Source organism: Myodes glareolus, chromosome 9 (assembly GCF_982192425.1).
Source record: "Myodes glareolus chromosome 9, mMyoGla1.1, whole genome shotgun sequence".
Lineage (NCBI taxonomy): Eukaryota > Metazoa > Chordata > Mammalia > Rodentia > Cricetidae > Myodes > Myodes glareolus.
The window spans coordinates 57099289-57117365 of record NC_142034.1 but is presented as its reverse complement, the minus strand read 5'-3'; positions in this window follow the sequence as shown (position 1 = coordinate 57117365).

Here is an 18077-nt window from a genome sequence, read left to right as displayed (position 1 = left end):
GAGCTAACTAACAATAAGATGTTGTGACTCAAATGGACTTAACAGACATATATAGAATATTCTATCCAAACAGAAAAGAATATACCTTCTTCTCAGTGCCTCATGGAACCTTCTCAAAAATTGACCACATACTTGGTAACAAAATAAACCTCAACAGATACGAAAAAACTGGAATAACCCTTTGTATTTTATCAGATCACCATGGCTTAAAACTACAATTCAACAGCAATACTAATTCCAGAAAGCCCATAAACACATGGAAATCAAACAATGCTCACCTGAATCATCAATGGGTCAGTGAAGAACTAAAGGGAGAAAATAAAGACTTCCTAAAATTCAATGAAAATGACCACACAACATACCCAAATTTATGGCACACAATGAAAGCAGTGTTAAAAGGAAAGTTCATAGCACTAAATGCTTACATAAAGAAGCTGGAAAAATACTGCACTAGTGAATTAGCAGAACATTTAAAAACTTTAGAACAAGAACAAGTAAACTCACCTAAGATAACTAGATGGCAGGAAATAAACTGAGAGCTGAAATCAACAAAATAGAAACAAAACAATACAAAAAATCAATGAGACAGAGTTGGTTCTTTGAGAAAATCAACAAAATAGACAAAACTTTATCCAAACTAACCAAAAGAATATCCAAATTAACAAAATCAGAAATGAAAAGGGGGACACAACAACAGACACAGAGGACATCTAGAGAATCATCAAGTCATATTTCGAAAACCTGTACTCCACAAAATTGGAAAACCTAAGGGAAATAGACAACCTTCTGAAAAAAAATCACTTACCAAAATTAAATCAAGACCAGATAAGCAAATTAAATGGACCTATAACTGCTGAAGAAATAGATACAGTCATCAAAAATCTCCCAACCAAATAAAGTCCAGGATCAGATGGTTTCAGCTCAGAATTCTACAAGACTTTCAAAGAAGAACTAATACCAATACTCCTCAAATTATTCCACACAATAGAAACAGAAGGAACATTGCCAAACTCTCTTTACCAGACTACAATTACCCTGATACCGAAACCACATAAAGACATTACTAAGAAAGATAATTACAGATCAAACTCACTCATGAACATTGATGCAAAAATACTAAATAAAATACTGGCAAATCAAATCCAAGAACACATCAGAACCATCATCCACCATGATCAAGTTGGCTTCATCCCAGATATACAGTGATGGTTCAACATATAAAAATCTGTCAATGTAATCTACTATATAAACAAACTGAAAAATAAAAACCATGTGATCATCTCATTAAGTGCTGAAAAAGCTTTCGACAACATACAATATTCCTTCATGATAAAGGTCTTGGAGAAAGCAGGAATACAAGGAACATACCTAAACATAATAAAGACAATATATAGCAAGCTAACATCAAACTAAATGGAGAGAAACACCCAGCGAGTCACTGAAATCAGGAGCAAGACAAGGTTGTCTACTCCCTCCATATTTATTCAATATACTTCTTGAGGTCCTAGCTAGAGCAGTAAGACACCGAAAGAAGATCAAAGGGATACAAACTGGAAAAGAAGAAGTCAAACTCACTATTTGCTGATAATGTGATAGTTTACATAAGTGACCCCAAAAATTCTACCAAATAACTTCTACAACTCATAAAAACTTTCAGTAATGTAGCAGGATACAAGATTGACTAAAAAAACCAGTAGCTCTCCTGTATAGAGATGATAAAAAGTCTGGGAAAGAAATCATGGAAGCATCACCCTTTACAATAGCCAAACTAACATAAAATATCTTGGAGTATCTCTAACCAAACAAATTGAATACTTGTATGACAAGAACTTTAAATCTATGAAGAAAGAAATTGAAGAAGATACCAGAAAGTTGAAAGATCTCCCATGCTCTTGGGTAGGTAGAATTAACATAGTTAAAATAGCAATCTTACCAAAGCAATTTAAAGATTCAATGCCCATCAAAAATCCCAGCAAAATTCTTCACAGACCTCGAAAAAATGGTATTCATGTGAAAAAGCAAAAAACTCAGGATAGCAAAAACAATCATGTACAATAAAAGAATTTCTGTAGGCATCACAATCCCTGACTTCAAACTCTACTATTGAGTTACAGTACTGAAAACAGTCTGTTACTGGCATAAAAACAGACAGGAGGACCAATGGTACTGAATAGAAGATGCGGATATTAATCCACACACTTTTGAACACTGGATTTTTGACAAAAAACTAAAAATATCAAATGGAAAAAAAGAAAACATATTTAACAAATGGTGCTGGCATAATTGAATATCAACATGTAGAAGAACGAAAATAGATCTACATCTATTACCATGCACAAAACTCAAGTCCAAATGGGTCAAAGACCTCAACATAAAGTCAGCCACACTGAACCTCACAGAAAAGAAAGTGGGAAGTACACTTGAACTCATTGGCACAGGAGACCAGTTCCTAAATATAACCCCAGTAGCACAGACACTGAGAGAAACAATGAATAAATGGGACCTCCTGAAACTGAAAAGCTTCTGTAAATCAAAGGACACGGACAACAAGACAAAATGATAGCCTATAGAATGGGAAAAGATATTCACTAATCCAACATCAGACAAATGACTAGTCTCCAAAATATACAAAGAACTCAAAAGAACAAATAATTCAATAAAAAAATGGAGTACAGACCTAAACAGAGAACTCTCAACAGAGAAATCAAAAATGGCTGAAAGACACTTAAGCAAATGCTCAACATCCTTAGTCATCAGAGAAATGCAAATCAAAACAACTTGAGATTCTGTCTTACACCTGTAAGAATAGTCAAGATCAAAAACACTGATAACAGCTTATGCTGGAGAGGTTGTGGGGTAAAGGGAACATTCCTGCATTGCTGGTGGGAATGCAAGCTGGTACAACCCCTTTGGATGTCAGTGTGGCGATTTCTCAGAAAATTAGGAAACAACCTTCCTCAAGACCCAGCAATACCACTTTTGGGTATATATCCAAAGGATGTTCAACCATGCCACAAGGACATGTGCTCAATTATGTTCATAGCAGCATTGTTTGTCATAGCCAGAACCTGGAAACACCTAAATGCCCCTCAACCAAAGAATGGATAAGGAAAATGTGGTATGTTTACACAATGGAGTACTACACAGCAGAAAAAATAACATCTTGAAATTTTCAGGCAAATGGATGGAGCTAGAAAACATCATTTTGAGTGAGGTAACCCAGATCCAGAAAGACAATTATCATATGTACTCACTCATAAGTGGTTTTTAAACATAAAGCAAAGAAAACCAGCCTAGAATTCATAATCCCAGAAAACCTGGACAACAAGGAGGACTCTAAGAGAGACATATACATGAATCTAATCTACGTGGGAAGAAGAAAGTAGAAAAAGACAAGATCTCCTGAGTAAATTGGGAGCATGGGGACCTTGGGAGAGGGTTGAATGGGAGGGGAGAGGCAGGGAGGGGAGCAGAGAAAAACGTAGAGGTCAATAAAAATCAATAAAAAAGGCAAATGGCTTGAATAGATGCTTCAAGAGTGAAAATATAAGAAAGGCTAAGAAACAGATGAAAAGATGTTCAACCCTATTGGTCATCAAAGAGACGCCATGAAATCCTAATGAGATACCATTTCACACTTGCCAGAATGACTTCTATTAAAAACTTCACACAAGATGCTAGAGAGATGGCACAAGCAGTTAAGAGAACTGCCTCCTCTTCCAAATGACTCAGGTTCAATTCTCAGCACTCACACGGCAGTTCACAACTGTCTGTAACTCCAGTTCCAGGGGATCTGACACCCTCATACAGACATCCATGCAGGCAAAAACCACAATGTATATTAAACAAATAACTCTTAAAAAATACTGCATATAATACCAGCAAGGCTAGATAGCACACACCTTTAATCCCAGCACTCAGGGGACAGAGGAAGCTGAATCTCTGAGTTCTAAGCCAGTTTTGACTATTGCTTTAGTCGGTGTTCTAGTCCTGTGAAGAGACACCATGACTACAGCAGCTCTTACAAATGAAAGCGTTTCGTTGGAGCTTGTTTACAGCTTCAGAGGTTTAGTTCATTATCAGGGTGGCAAGAAGCATGGCAGCATGCAGGCAGACATGGTGCTAGAGGAACTGAGAACTCTGCATCCAGATCTGTAGGCAACTGGAAGTAGAAAGAGAGAGAGACACTGGGCCTGGCTTGAGCATTTGAAACCCCAAAGTCCATCCCCAGTGACACACCTCCAACAAGTCACACCTCCTAATAGTGCCACTCCCTGGTGACCAAACATTCAGATCTATGAGCCTCTGGGAGCCATTCTTATTCAAACCACCACAGCTACACAGAGATACAAAGAGAAACCTTGTTTCAAACAAACAAAATTACAATTCCAACTACCAAAAATAATATGGAGAAGGTAAAGCTCGTACAGCATAGGGAGTTTCTTGCAAAGTTAAACCTACACTTGCTTGTCAGCCCTTGATTTTAATTCCAGAAAAAAAAATATATATGTGCACAAAATCCTATACATGTGTGCCTAAGACAGTGCCAATCCTAACAGTCCCAAACGACAAACACTGTGAATCCTGTTTGGTAGGGGAAGATGGGTAAACCGTGGTCCAGCTATGCATTAGTGCCTCTCAGCAATGAAGAACGATCAGATGGATGGCATGGTGAGGAACTTGGAGAATCTCAGGGCTGCAGAGCCGCCTCAGGGGTTATGTAACTATATGGCTCCGTTTATATACTGTTCTTAAGAAGACCAGAATGCCATGGCAGGAAACACATAGGGATCATCAGGGTCAAGTTTCACAGCTGGAGGAAAGTATGATGGTGAAGACGTGGTGGACAGGGAGAGTATTATTATTATTTTGATGGATGAAGTTGTTCTGTGTCTTGACTGTGGCTCTGTTCACGTGAATTTATGCAAACTCACAGACCTGAGCATCTCCATCCAAAGTTAGTTCTAAGTTTGTTCAAGTTGCCCACATAATTTTGAAGTTGAAGTTGGGAGGGGAAGGACATACTGAAAATCAGCTAGAAGAGAAAGCACATAAGAAGAATAAAGATACTTAAGCAAGCCAACAGGTGAGCGTGTCTGAAGACCAGTTGCAACCGTTTATGAAATTATCCTGGCTGGAGTGTGGGACTGGTGCCAACCCAGAGCTGCGGGCAGAGAACCCAAATGGATGGGAGAAGTTGAAGCCAGAGTAGACAGCTTTGATCAACTTAGTTCATGATAAATTTAGTACTTTCAACCATGAACAGGTGAGCTGCAATCAACTCACCCTATCTAGAAAGTTCCTTAGAGGCAGATTCAGTCAATCAGAGGGGGAAAATATTTGCACTGTGTCTGTACTGGTGATGTGCAGACACTTCCCCCTTCTTATTTCCCAAATAGAGTTAAGCAAGTATTTTTAAGACCTTTATAATGCATTAAGTATTACAAACAGGTTGAAGATGATTTAAAATACATGAGAAAATGTGAGAAGGAACCAGGAATACAACATGTCATCGGAGAGAGGGGCCATGACCATTGGTTGTAACCAGTGGGGGTTCTAGATCCAGTCCCCCTTAGATACCAAGGAACAATTAGAGTCATTAAATAATTGGAAACTAATATATAGTTATCCTTTAAAAGTTAAGTTTAAGGACTGGAGAGATGGCTCAGCAGGTAAAGGCACTTGATGCCAAGCCTAATGACCCAAATTCAATCCCCAAGTCACACACTGTAGAGCAGGGCAACTGTTTCCTGTAAGTTGTTCCCTAGCTGCCGTGCTCGTATGTGATGCACATGCTCCCCGCTCTACTGCTAAATAAATACATACAATAATTTTTAAAGTAAACTCTAAATTTTTACATTACACAAAAATAAATTTCAGCTGCAATAAAAAGTATCAGCCAGGTGGTGGTGGCGCATGCATTTAATCACAACACTTAGCAGACAGAAGCAGGCAGATCTCTGTGAGTTCGAGGTCAGTCTGGTCTATAGAGTGAGTTCCAGGACAGTCTCCAAAGCTACACAGAGAAATGCTGCCTCAAAAAACAAACAAGCAAACAAACAGACAACAAATCAAAGCAGAATTAATTGTAGAAAGCAAGATTATAAAGACCTCCTTCAGAAAGGATGAGCGAGTTCTCAGTGGTGTAGTTTCTAATGGAGAGAGAGAAAGGTAGAAAGCCCAGGAAAACAACATGTCATCTTATGTAGCGGGCCTGACTATTCTGATGGCCATATGATCAGAAACAAAGGAGAATATATTCACACTACACAGTAGCTATGTTAATATATTTGCCCACATTAAAAGATCTTTTTTAATGTAGAGTACAATGCCTTCCTTCCTTCCTTCCTTCCTTCCTTCCTTCCTTCCTTCCTTCCTTCCTTCCTCTTCCTTCCTTCCTTCCTTCCTTCCTTCCTTCCTTCCTTCCTTCCTTCCTTCCTTCCTTCCTTCTTCCCTCTTCCTTTTTTCTTTATTTCTTCTTTCCTTATATTTCTTGCTTTTCCCTTTACTTGTTTTTGAGACAGGGTCTCCTGTAGCTTAGACTGGCCTTGAACTTGCTATTTAACTGAGGGTGACCTCGAACTCTTGATCTTTCTGCCTCTGCCTCCCAACTATTAGGATGACAGACATGTACTACCATGTCCAGCCTGTATTATTTGTTTTTAACCTGAAAAACTTGGTATGTGCCTGTCAAAAGTGTGCACGAATTAGCCTAGAGGGCCGTGTGCTACACTGCTTACAGCGAGATGGAAGCGAGAGGGGAGCAGGGCGAGCATTCATGTGTCACTTCATCTGCGTGACGTTTAAAAGACCACTGATGTATACAGAAGTGCATTATTGAATGTAAAAACGTGAACTAGCATCACCATCACTCAGTCAGCCTGAGGAAAGGGATATGGAAGAAGAGTCTCGAGGGTCTGGAGAAACATGTCATCCAGGAAGTCCAGGAGAGCCTGTCACAAAAGAAGGGATCGATGCCCGGCTATGCCAGATCTTTCTTGGCTAGAAGGGCTTTTCATTCAGGCCAGACCTGTTACTTTGCCACCCTAAGCCCAGTTCACCAACAAGAAGCAGTTGTTGAGGAAAAGAGAGATCTTCTGACTGTGCTCCAGACCTAGTTTTTGTTCACATATTTGCATTTGCAGTGTTGTGTGTGTGTGTGTGTGTGCGTGTGTGTGTGTGTGTAAAGCAATACCAAAGCAAGAGTTAAAATGTGAGCAGAATTCTACATCCTGGGGCTGGAAAGATGGCTCAGGGATTAAGAACGCTGACTGTTCTTGCTGTGGACCTGGGTTCAGTTCCCAGCACCCACATGGTGGCTCACGACTATTCACAACTTCTGTTCCATTCATCCAATGCCCTCTTCTGACCTCCATGGATACCAGACATGCGTGGGGTGCACATACACACAGACAGGTAAAACAGTTACACATATAAAGTAAACCAATCTTAAAACAAAGACTGCTGTCCTGAGATTTTAAACTCTGATGAAATCTAATGCCTGAGTCCACCAAGTAATGAATCCCTGTGGGGCTTAGAGAAGCAAGTCATTCATGAATGTTGCAAAGAGATGGTGTTGGATAAGAAAGAGAGGGATGAGGGAGGGAGAGGGAGATGGGAAAGAGAAGGGAGGGGAGGAAATGGAGACTGTTTCCTTTGGAGAAGCCATCTATACACAAAATCCAGGACCGAGTATTCCCCTCTTGGCCTTAGGATGCTAGAAGCTTGTTTAGTCACATGATCTTACCATAGCTGTCTTACCAGGTCTCATGATTGTCCAGGTCACCCCCACCAGAAGATGCTCCTCATGGAAGACACAACAGACAAGATACATAGAAAAGTCCATCTCATTTCAGCAGAGGAAGAGTTTGATACACAGTTTTGAAAAATGTTCAGCGAGTCTATGAATATATCAGGAGTATTTATTTCCATATATAAAACTCCTTTTGTTAAATTTACTGATGCCTCTAGCAAGAAGAGCAGAATTTAAAATTACTTTAACAGAACAAACGGCAATTCTGTCAGGATAAATCAAATCCTACGTCATGTTTTAAAGTTATTTTCTGAGCTTATAATTTTATTTGTAAAATATACTGATGCAGGGAAGAAATTCCTCGAGTTGCACTCCTAATTTGAAAAGTCCTTTAATACCACTTGGGTTAATTGGAGCTCTACCGAGGAGTTCTGCTGGGTCAATTACCACAAGGTTGCTTCTAAAATTGTTCTTAGGACAAACAAGGCCTTGCTACTTTAGATAAACACAACTTGCCACCAACAATAACAGCGTTTTAGAATGTAACATACATAATATATAGCATGTTCATAAAGACATTTGTAACTTCACGGTTATAAGTTAACAGTTATTGAAACTATTGAAAGCCATTTTTCAACATTGCAGGAAACTGATTTGCTCATGTAACGAAAACTTTAAGACAGTGGTTCTCAATCTGTGGGTCACAGTCCCTTTGGAGGTCCCATGACAGATATCCTGCATATAAGATATTAATAACAGTAGCAAAAGTGCCATTATGAGGTAGCAACTGTCAATACTGAGATTCATGAAAGAAGAACAATTTGCACAATTTTGAGTTATATTGAAACAAGTTTTGATTAAATACTGACCAGGATGGGCTTTGGTCAGGACCACTTCCTGAAATTCCCAGCTTAGTGACAATGAGACAGGTGTTGTAGGGACTTTTATGTACAAATTCATAAGCCATTGTATTTTCCCATGTGGCTTGGCTGTTATTTTCCAAAAACTACAACTCCCAGCGTTCAAGGAAGTTACCTGGTCCTTGGGCAGATGGGGCTTACAGGTTAACTTTTGGATCTTACACAACTAAAGAACTTTATGGTTGAGGGTCAGTACAACACAAGCAACTGTATTAGAGAGTCCCAGCCTGTGGAAGGTTGAGAATCGCTACTAAGGGTACCATGTGGGACATTGCAGGAGAACTGTTGAGTATTCTAGCTTATGTCAATGTCTCTTTCTCTTACCTTCTGGGAGATATGAGGGCCAGATGAAGACTTCTCCGGCTCTCAAATGTGCCCAAGGAAATCTAACATCTACCCAAAGCACCTCGAGTTCTTCACGACTCTGTTCCAAGTTTCCAGGACAGCCTGAAGCTTCCATCTTGAAGGATTATTTCTAACTAGAGTGATTGGGGGGGGCACTGAAGAAGATAAGGCCAAAGTGTTCTAGTCCCGCAACAGCCAATGCTAGCACAGGGTGTCAAGTATTTCCTGTCCACCAGGTCTTCCGGCCACCAAACTATTACGATCAGGAGAAAGCAGAAGCTGTCTTGACTACAACTCTGGGTTTCTGATACTGTATGTCAGGAATGGAACTTGGTCATGTGTACAGTGACTAAATTCCTAAGCGAGGCTGAAGCTGCTGGTGTGGGTACACTTTGGGAGCTGGTATCCAGGATACAGGATTCAAGAATCTGCAGGCAGTTGTTGTGTGTGCCCGGGGCTAAACATCACTAAAGAACAACGTACTCATTAGCGTAGAGATTGCAACGGGGGTAGGGAATATTGAAATAAGCACAAATGTTACCCCTATGTTCAAGAAACCTACATTGTGATGGGAGAAGCATAATACAGCTTAAGTTTTTATAGACAGCTCGGTTACCTTGCTGAACAGGTGTTACGTGGTTGGGGTCTCAGCAGGAATGGGAATGGCGAGATAAAACTGCACATTTTGGAAATGAGTAATCTTTGGACTCATAGCAAAAAAAAAAACAAAAAAAAAAAAAACGAGGAAGTTAGCCAGGGAAAACAAACTTGAGGTCCATTTCCTTCCAATATGTTACAGGCAGCAAATTGAAGCGTTAGCAGCAGTGCCTGCCACCACGTCAGTTGGGGGTCTCCAGAGATCAGAAGCCGTATGAGGGATTGATGGATGGATAGACAGCGCAGTCATTGGAGAGATGACTTTCTGAGCTGTAAAACAGAGACCACAAGATTGAAGAGGACAGTTCCCAGAAAACCCTGTATTTCCCCCAAATCATTAATTATTGACCCTCTTCCTTTTTTTTTTTTTTTTTTTTTGGAGACAACATTTCACCGTGTACCCCTGGATGATGTTAAGTTCACTATATAGAGCAGGCTGACCTTGAACTCATAGACATCTGCCTCCTAGATGCTGGGATTCAAGGTGTGTACCACCATGTCCATCCTATTGTCTTTTCTTAATGCCAACTTAGAATCACTTCCTTTAGTGTGACCCCAGTAGGAAGTACCCATCTAACAGTCGGCCACCCCATAATGTGTCTGAATCATCCAGGAGGATGGAACTCTGCTATTCCTACCTTCTCTTTCTTCCAACCTGCAATGTAATTTTTGTTATGTCTGTGCGTGAGTGTTGAGCATATTCATGAGTTGGCGCCCTGTTACTGAAACAAACACCCAAGAAGGTCAACTTGTAAAGAGCAAGGTTTACTTTGGCTCAGTTTTGGATGGTCTTTGACTGATTGACCTCATTGGTTTGGCTCCATAGAGAGCCATCACATCAAGCCATTTGCATCGTGGAAAGGTAACAAAAGAAAGAGTAGGAAAAGTCAGAGTGTTACTAGCCCCAAGGGCCAAGAACACATTCACAGTGCCTGAAGACATCTAACTAACGATTCCACCACAAATCTGGGACCTAGGTCATAGTGGTTGGGGGACATTTCAGATGCAAGCTGCAGTAGCAAGACTAAGAGGCACACGCCTCACCCAAGTGCACACAGGTTGCTGGAGTCCAGTCCATCAAATCCTCACAGGTTGTTGACTCTGAGGATTCTTCAGAATTAGCTAACATTTTCTCACAAGATATGCTATATCATGGGTATTTCAGTGATTTTTACTTTGTTTTTTTTTTTCTCAAGGGAGAAAGAATATACACTATAAAGCAGTGGTCTTTCAACAAATCAATTGAAACAAACGTGTGTGGTTGCTGGTGATTTATAATAAAAAGGGGCAAAAAAATGAGAAAATCTGAGAAAACTTCTGTGTTCGGTTTTGCAGCTGGACCAGGACAAGCGGGTCTTCAGCGTTTGGCGCTTGGAAGCGAGGCCTCTGGCTTTGTTTCCCTCATGGTCAGCTTCTTGGACGGTGCCAAATTTCAGCTTCTTCACAGGACCAGAGCTTTGGATGACATCCTCATCCTTCCCTTCACATAAAAAAAATCCTTCCTCCTCAAGCCCTAAAAATACCGCTCGGCCTTGGAACACAGCCTCCTTTTCAGCAGCTCCTCACCAGAGCAGTTGCTGGACCTGGAGCAAGCCACAACCAGGAAGAAAAAGAAGCTGTTTGGTGGAAGCCAGCTCACACGTGGGTCTCCTTGAAATGTCCAGTTCACAGAAAGAACAAAAATCTTCCCTTTCTCTGTCAAGAGATTTCAGCTCAGCCCTGATCACATGCTTTCTTTTCTTTTTTGGGGGGTGGGGAGAGGGCATGGATGTGGTATTTTAGTTTTTTGTTTCCTGGTGGGAAAAAATTTGGCAAAACAAGATCCAAAACATCTTGACTTTTCCTTCTTGCAACTGATAGGAAGCAGAGTTAGGTTACTTGGCAACTTTTTCCCAGCTCTAGAATTTAATTTTAGAGGTCTCATTGTGGTCAAACAAAATAAAATTTTCCAAGAATAAAATTTCCTAACAAGAAATGTTAGGTAGACTTTAAGTCCTGTATGAGACCATTCTCTCACTGGAGGACTATTCTGGATTTATGTCAATGCTGTGTGTGTGTATGTGTGTCTGTGGTGTGTCTTACACACGCTAAGCAAGGCCACTATCTCTGAACTACACCCTCAGGCCTTGACAGTGTTGTTTGGCTAACAGCCCCATAAAACCGACTGTTGTCACAGACTGTAAGTAGGGTTGATAGGATAGCATAGGCACTGGGCAGAGGGAAAGCATAGTTGTTTTCAGTTTCAAGAAGGATCCACACAGGTGAGGTACTAGTTAGGGAGGGAAGGTGAAAGGTTAGTAGCCCTGACAGAACTGTGAATGAGTTCTGGGCTTGGGGAGAGAACAAGGGGAGGACTCAGATAAGAGGTGGTCAGTGTTGCTGGTATACATGGAGAGGATGGAAAACCAAGATGTTAGCACAGAACTGTGTGAAAAATGAGGAAAACAACAAAAAAAAATATGGTAGAGGGAGGCAGTGGAGTCTGAGGGAAGGGGACCGTGAGCTCAAGGTCAGGCCCATTCCAAAACTCCGTCTCAAAACAGCAAGTGAAGCAATCATCCTTGAAACAAGCAGGTTTGTGGTCAGGGAAGAGAGCTCAATGGTCTGAGGACAAAGGCAAAAAGGAGACGTTCTGGTCAGCCTTGTGGAATTCTGGAACAGGACAATCGTTCTCTTAATGAGTCAGTCAGAGCAGTGGCTTCTGACTCATCCCACCTGAGCCTGCGTCCCTAGACTCCTCCCTCACACAAGACTTCCCCAGACCGACTTTGAATTTTCCTTCTTCCTAACTTCACTCTTTCTGCTTCCATTTTTGCATCAAGAATTTCTTCCCCCCTGGACTTGCACCTGTCAAATCCTATACATTCCTTCATAGACTCTCAGGGGGATATGATCAAAATGCATTACATACATGTATGGAAATGCCATAATGAAACTCATTATATAACAATAACAGCAGCAGCAGCAACAACAATAATATACGCTAACAAGCCTGCATAAAGCCAAAATAAAAAAAATTTTGTTTTTACTATCAGCCTGTTGAGTTTGAAGAGACTGAAAGAACAAGAGAACAAAGATTGGGTGTGGATGACTCTTTCGTCCCAACTTCTCTGGGCTCTATATTTAAATTTCCTGCATTCCCAAATAACTATTATTGTATTTATTACTTTAGCTTCCTCACAATATTATATGGTGCCTGAAAAAGGCCGCCAGTTTACTGACTTACACGCCATCTTCCTCACAATGCCAGATGACATCTGAACAAGGCTAGCTGTTCAGTAATTTACACGCTGGTCAGCAGCCCAAGGGAGTTAGAACAGCCTGGAGGGAATTACACTCAGAGGTGTGTGCATCAGGCATCAGAAGCAGGAGAGTAGGGCACAGCATCTTGATTTGAATTCCAGCGTGATCTCTCATACAAGACACCTCACTCCCTTCTGGATCCTGGTTTCTCAGAGAAAAGGTAAAGAGAGCTTGTCGGTCCCATCCACACCCCGGAGCTGTTAAAGAGAAAAGCGACCCTCAGAAGGTGTTCACAGGTTAAGAACACCACGTAAAGTGTGGGATTACTGAAATAACGGGTGCTTACGCCTTAGTCAGTCAAGCAGAGTGCATCAGTGTCTTCACTATAGGAGTGGAGACCGTAGAGGCCAGACATGCACACTGATCAAACTGTTCAGTCGCACAATGATATCAACTTGGCACAAGCTAATAACCAGATACTGGCATGTGCACAAGTGAACGCAGGCTTTTCTGATGTCCATCAAATCATTTCTCAGGATGGGTGAAGTGACACATGCCTGTCATCCCAGCACTTGAAAAGGAGAAGTGTGTGCTTGGGGCTAGCCTGGGCTATGCACATAATGAGATCCTATCTCAAAACAAGCAAACAAAAGGATTTCTTCTTCTCATTCTTTTGATGTACTTACCTCAAATCTCTGGCATGTTCATATGCTTACATACTTTTTTAATCAGAAGAAACAAATAATGTTTTAGTGTCTAGGGAGTTGATCTCTTCTCTCAGAGTTTTCTGTAGTCACCTACCTCCCTCCTAACCAGATGCTGTGCTTTTTGCTGGGGACTTCTGGGTGAGGGAGGTGAGGTGTGATACATCACCTCATAGAATTCCTTACATACAAACCTTGTGTGTTTGGTTGGATTTTAATATAGTACACTTTCAGTCATTTCCTGGACAATTCCATCTATGAGTAAACGCAAACACAAACTTCTGTCTTCTATATGTATTTTAATAGAACACTAAATAATGTCACAATCTTTTAAGGGTAAATCTGAAAAACTGCAAAGTCACTTCATATACAGAAAAATCAAGTTTAAAATGGTTTTTGAGGGGGCTGGAGAGATGGCTCAGTGGTTAAGAGCACAGGCTGCTCTTCCAGAGGTCTTGAGTTCAATTCCCAGCAACCACATGGTGGCTCACAACCATCTGTAATAAGATCTGGCGCCCTCTTCTGGCGCACGGGCATACATGGAGGTAGAATATTGTATACATAATAAAAATAAATAAATAAATCTTTAAAAAAAAATAAAATGGTTTTTGAATGATCACATTATCAGTTTTAAAATTTTTAAGTCATGAAAATCCTCAGGCCTTTTACTGGCTGTCATTTTACTCTTTTTGTTGTTATATTTATTTATATTCTGTCTCTCTCCTCTCTCTCTTTGATTGTCTCTGTCTCTCTGTCTCTGACAGTTGTGGGAGTTGATTCTCTCCCTTCATCATGTGGGTATTGGGATTGAACTCAGGTCATTAGGCCTGGAGGCATGATCCTTTATCTGCGGAGCCATATTAATTAATGGCTTCATTTTTCTTTTCTTTATAAAGTAATTCCTTAGAAAATGCTATATCTAGATATTCAGATATATTTTGTACAGGTGGATTGCTGATGCATAATTACCAAGTTTGGACCAGCCAAACAGCAGATTCCTGGAAAAATATCAACAGCCATTGCTTGGAAGAGCCATAGACCGAGAGTTTGGTCAACAGAAGAGAGAGAGAGAGAAAGAGAGAGAGAGAGAGAGAGAGAGAACTGAGAGAACTGACCTTCTGAAAATCCACAGCTTCAGTCCTGTGTCCTCAGACCCTTGTCTACTGTCTCCAATTCTTTGCTCTTCCTTTTTTAATTGCAATTGGTTCTTTTCTATTCATAAATGAGATAGTCTTTTGAAATATAATCAACTTTTATTTTAAAAGCAATAGTAGAAACTAGTTCTTCTTCCTATGAGAACTTGAAGCCTCTCTTCCTCTCATTTCTGTTCTTTTTGGTTCCACAAAACTCAAAAGGTACAAAAAGGCATAGGTTTCCACTGTCATCCAGCATCCAGTTCCTCCCCAGAGACCAGCGGTTAGTTCATTTCTCCATTTCCTCCCACCAAGTATCCAGCCTAAGCTATCATTCCTTCACATTTATCATAATGTGACAAATCTTGTCTCTTTATGAACCGAACTACAGTTTCTTAGTTAAATGAAAAACTCAACAAGACTATGTGGATGAGATCTGAGCTTGACTGTGATGAACGTGGGGAGTGATAAGGAAGAGTCGAATTCATTCCACGAGGGCAGTGGGGGCTTAGAAGGGGCCTGGTGCATGCTGGGTAACTGAGACGACACAAAAACAAGTCTTACTGTAGCAGAAAGTTCACCATAAGCACTAACAAAATACTGGGGCCATTGTAATCACAATTGTTGGTATCAACTGAGTGAGCAAGGGGGTGCCATACACTGTTCTAAGCCTCTATACATTTTCTTACTTCATCCTCGAATCCTGCTATATGGTAGCACTTCCTTGTCCCTTTGTATAGCAGGAAATGGAGTCTTGGGAAGGTGTTCTAAGCTTCCAAGGGCGTGAGGCTTACATGTAGTCAAAAAGTAATCCAGGTCCACTGTGAAGGACAAGAATGTTAAGACAAAGACATGTGGGGTATCCTGAATGTGTCCTCTAGGGTTTGGGGAGTACTTTCTAAATGTTATCTCCACCCTTGTTTTTAGCAAGGGTGAAACATAACTCAACTCCTTCACTGCAAAGAACTTGGACTCTGTGCTTGTAAATCTTACTGTCATATTGTTTTGAGGTGACTTGAACCACTTTGTCTGTGTTTTGTTTTGTTTTTTAAAAATTCTTTAAACCTAACCCTCCTGTAGACAAGGCCAGTGGCTGTTGTTCCCTTGGAACCTCACTGAACAGCATAGACCAATACTTACTCTTCAATTTCCCCTATTTCTGAAGTCGCCAATGAGACTTGAGCATAACACATAACCCAGGGGCGTAACCCATGAAAAGCATAGGACCCTGACTCATCTGAGCAGTGTTGAAACCCAGGAGGCTCAGAGAGGGTGTTTATCTTAACTTGTTTTCAGAGAGGGAAGTATGCTACCCTGACTGACCGACCTGTATCTAAGGTGCAGGTCAGGGAATATCAGAGAATATTTACCAGTCGCAAGTCACGAACCAAAAGGCATAGGGAATAACTAAGGCTCGCCTCTCAAACACTGAGAAATAAGACTTTGCATTTCTTCTTTACACTAAAAAGTGCTACATTAGGTGGTTTCTACCTGTGTAACACAGCATTGCACAATGTTTGAGGGGGAGCTCACAGATGGAGGAAACAATATATACGTTATGGTAGAGTCAGTATGAAATGATTTGAAAGTGAAGATAAAGTTCAGAACAACACAGAGTGAGAAATAATGCTTAAGGAAGATGTTTGTGGGGAGCAGAAATGGAATAAAAGAATATCAAAGCATCAGCGCGGACACTAATGATGTCTGTTTAAAGGAAACCAGGAGCGTAGATCACCAAAGCAGAACTGCCCAGTCAGTGTGTCCCAGCCTCAAAAAAGTAAAGGATGCACCATGGAATGTTGATCCACTGGGCCTTAAAGTAGCAGTTGGGACGTGACCTTGGGACCGCCTTTAGCTGTGAGATAGCTGGACAAGGGTCCCTTGAGAGTAGTCTGGGCTGTGCCAGAGTTTGGCTGTATTCCCTCTATCCCCACTAGAGGCAAGCACAATAGTGTCTCTGCCTTTGTGTTTAGAGGAACCAGGAAGAACTTCAGCTGCCAACTGAAAGTGTGATGGGCTCTGCCGTTGTCAAGAGACCCCTGTCATTGTTGGAAAGCTGATGTTCCAGGATGCCTGGGGCAGGGCACCATGCCCAGAAGGCAGCCAGTTGAAGACAAGGTGCTGGAAGAGAGAATTGTGATCCTGGGTGATAGCTCAGCATGACTGCTTCAAAGCTCAGCTTTGACTGCATCAGGTCCTTCTCTAGGTCTGTGACTCATGTGCCCTTTGACCAACTTAACAACCGAGAACTATTTGAGCATGCAGACATTTTAAAAATCACGGCTTCATCAACTTTTGAAGTATATGATGTGTAAAAGAGTTCAAATTGGTTAATATTCAACTTCCATTATCCTAGATAATTCAGCATTATATTTTGTTAGTGAAGGAAGACAAGGAGTCTGGGCCAAGTCTTCATACATCATTTTAACAGATATTTTAAAAAGATGTGGTCACGACTTCCTTCCTTTCTTGTGCAAAGATCGCCATGGTGCTAATTATTAAGAATGCAGAAACTGAATCACTTAAATCTTCTTTTTTATGTTGTTTTTGAGACAGGGTTTCTCTGTGTAGTCTTGTCTGATCTGGAACTCACTCTGTAGACCAGGCTGGTCTCAGACTCAGAGATTTACTTACCTCTGCTTCCCTCCTGAGTGCTGGGGCTAAAGGTATGCAGCCCGACTGCCCCAATAAAAAGCTGTTGATTGGAAAAGTGTCATATTTTGAGTACAAAGCAAGGTATGAATGTTTGCATGTGCGTGCATGTGCATGCATGATGTGTGTGTGTGTGTGTGTGTGTGTGTGTGAGAGAGAGAGAGAGAGAGAGAGAGAGATCTAACTCACGTTTTCTTTAAAAGTTTTAAAAATACATTATTTAGAAATTAAGACACATTCAGTATTCAATATTTTCCTTATATGGTAGACATTAAATTTGCTTTATTTTATTAAGAAGGTAAGAAGATATGGATAAATAGCCTTTTTAAGTCATCTATATAGATACAGCCAAATCTCTCCCATGCTTCTCTAGGGTTTTGTACTCATATTGTCATTTTTCCTCAATGTGTGATGATAGAAAAAAACCATTGGGAAGTACTCTCAAAACTACCGTTTGCTACTAGGAAATTCTTGACTTTTTTCTTGCATACACAACAGTGAGAAGGGGACTTTTTTCTTGCATACACAACAGTGAGAAGGGGAGCAGGGAATAGCATGCTACTATAGAGAGGAACAGCTTGACCAAAACAATTGTTATTTTTATTTATTTATTTTTAACAAGAGTTAGGAAATTTCCAGAATGTTGGGAAAACGAAGAGAAGATTTTTCT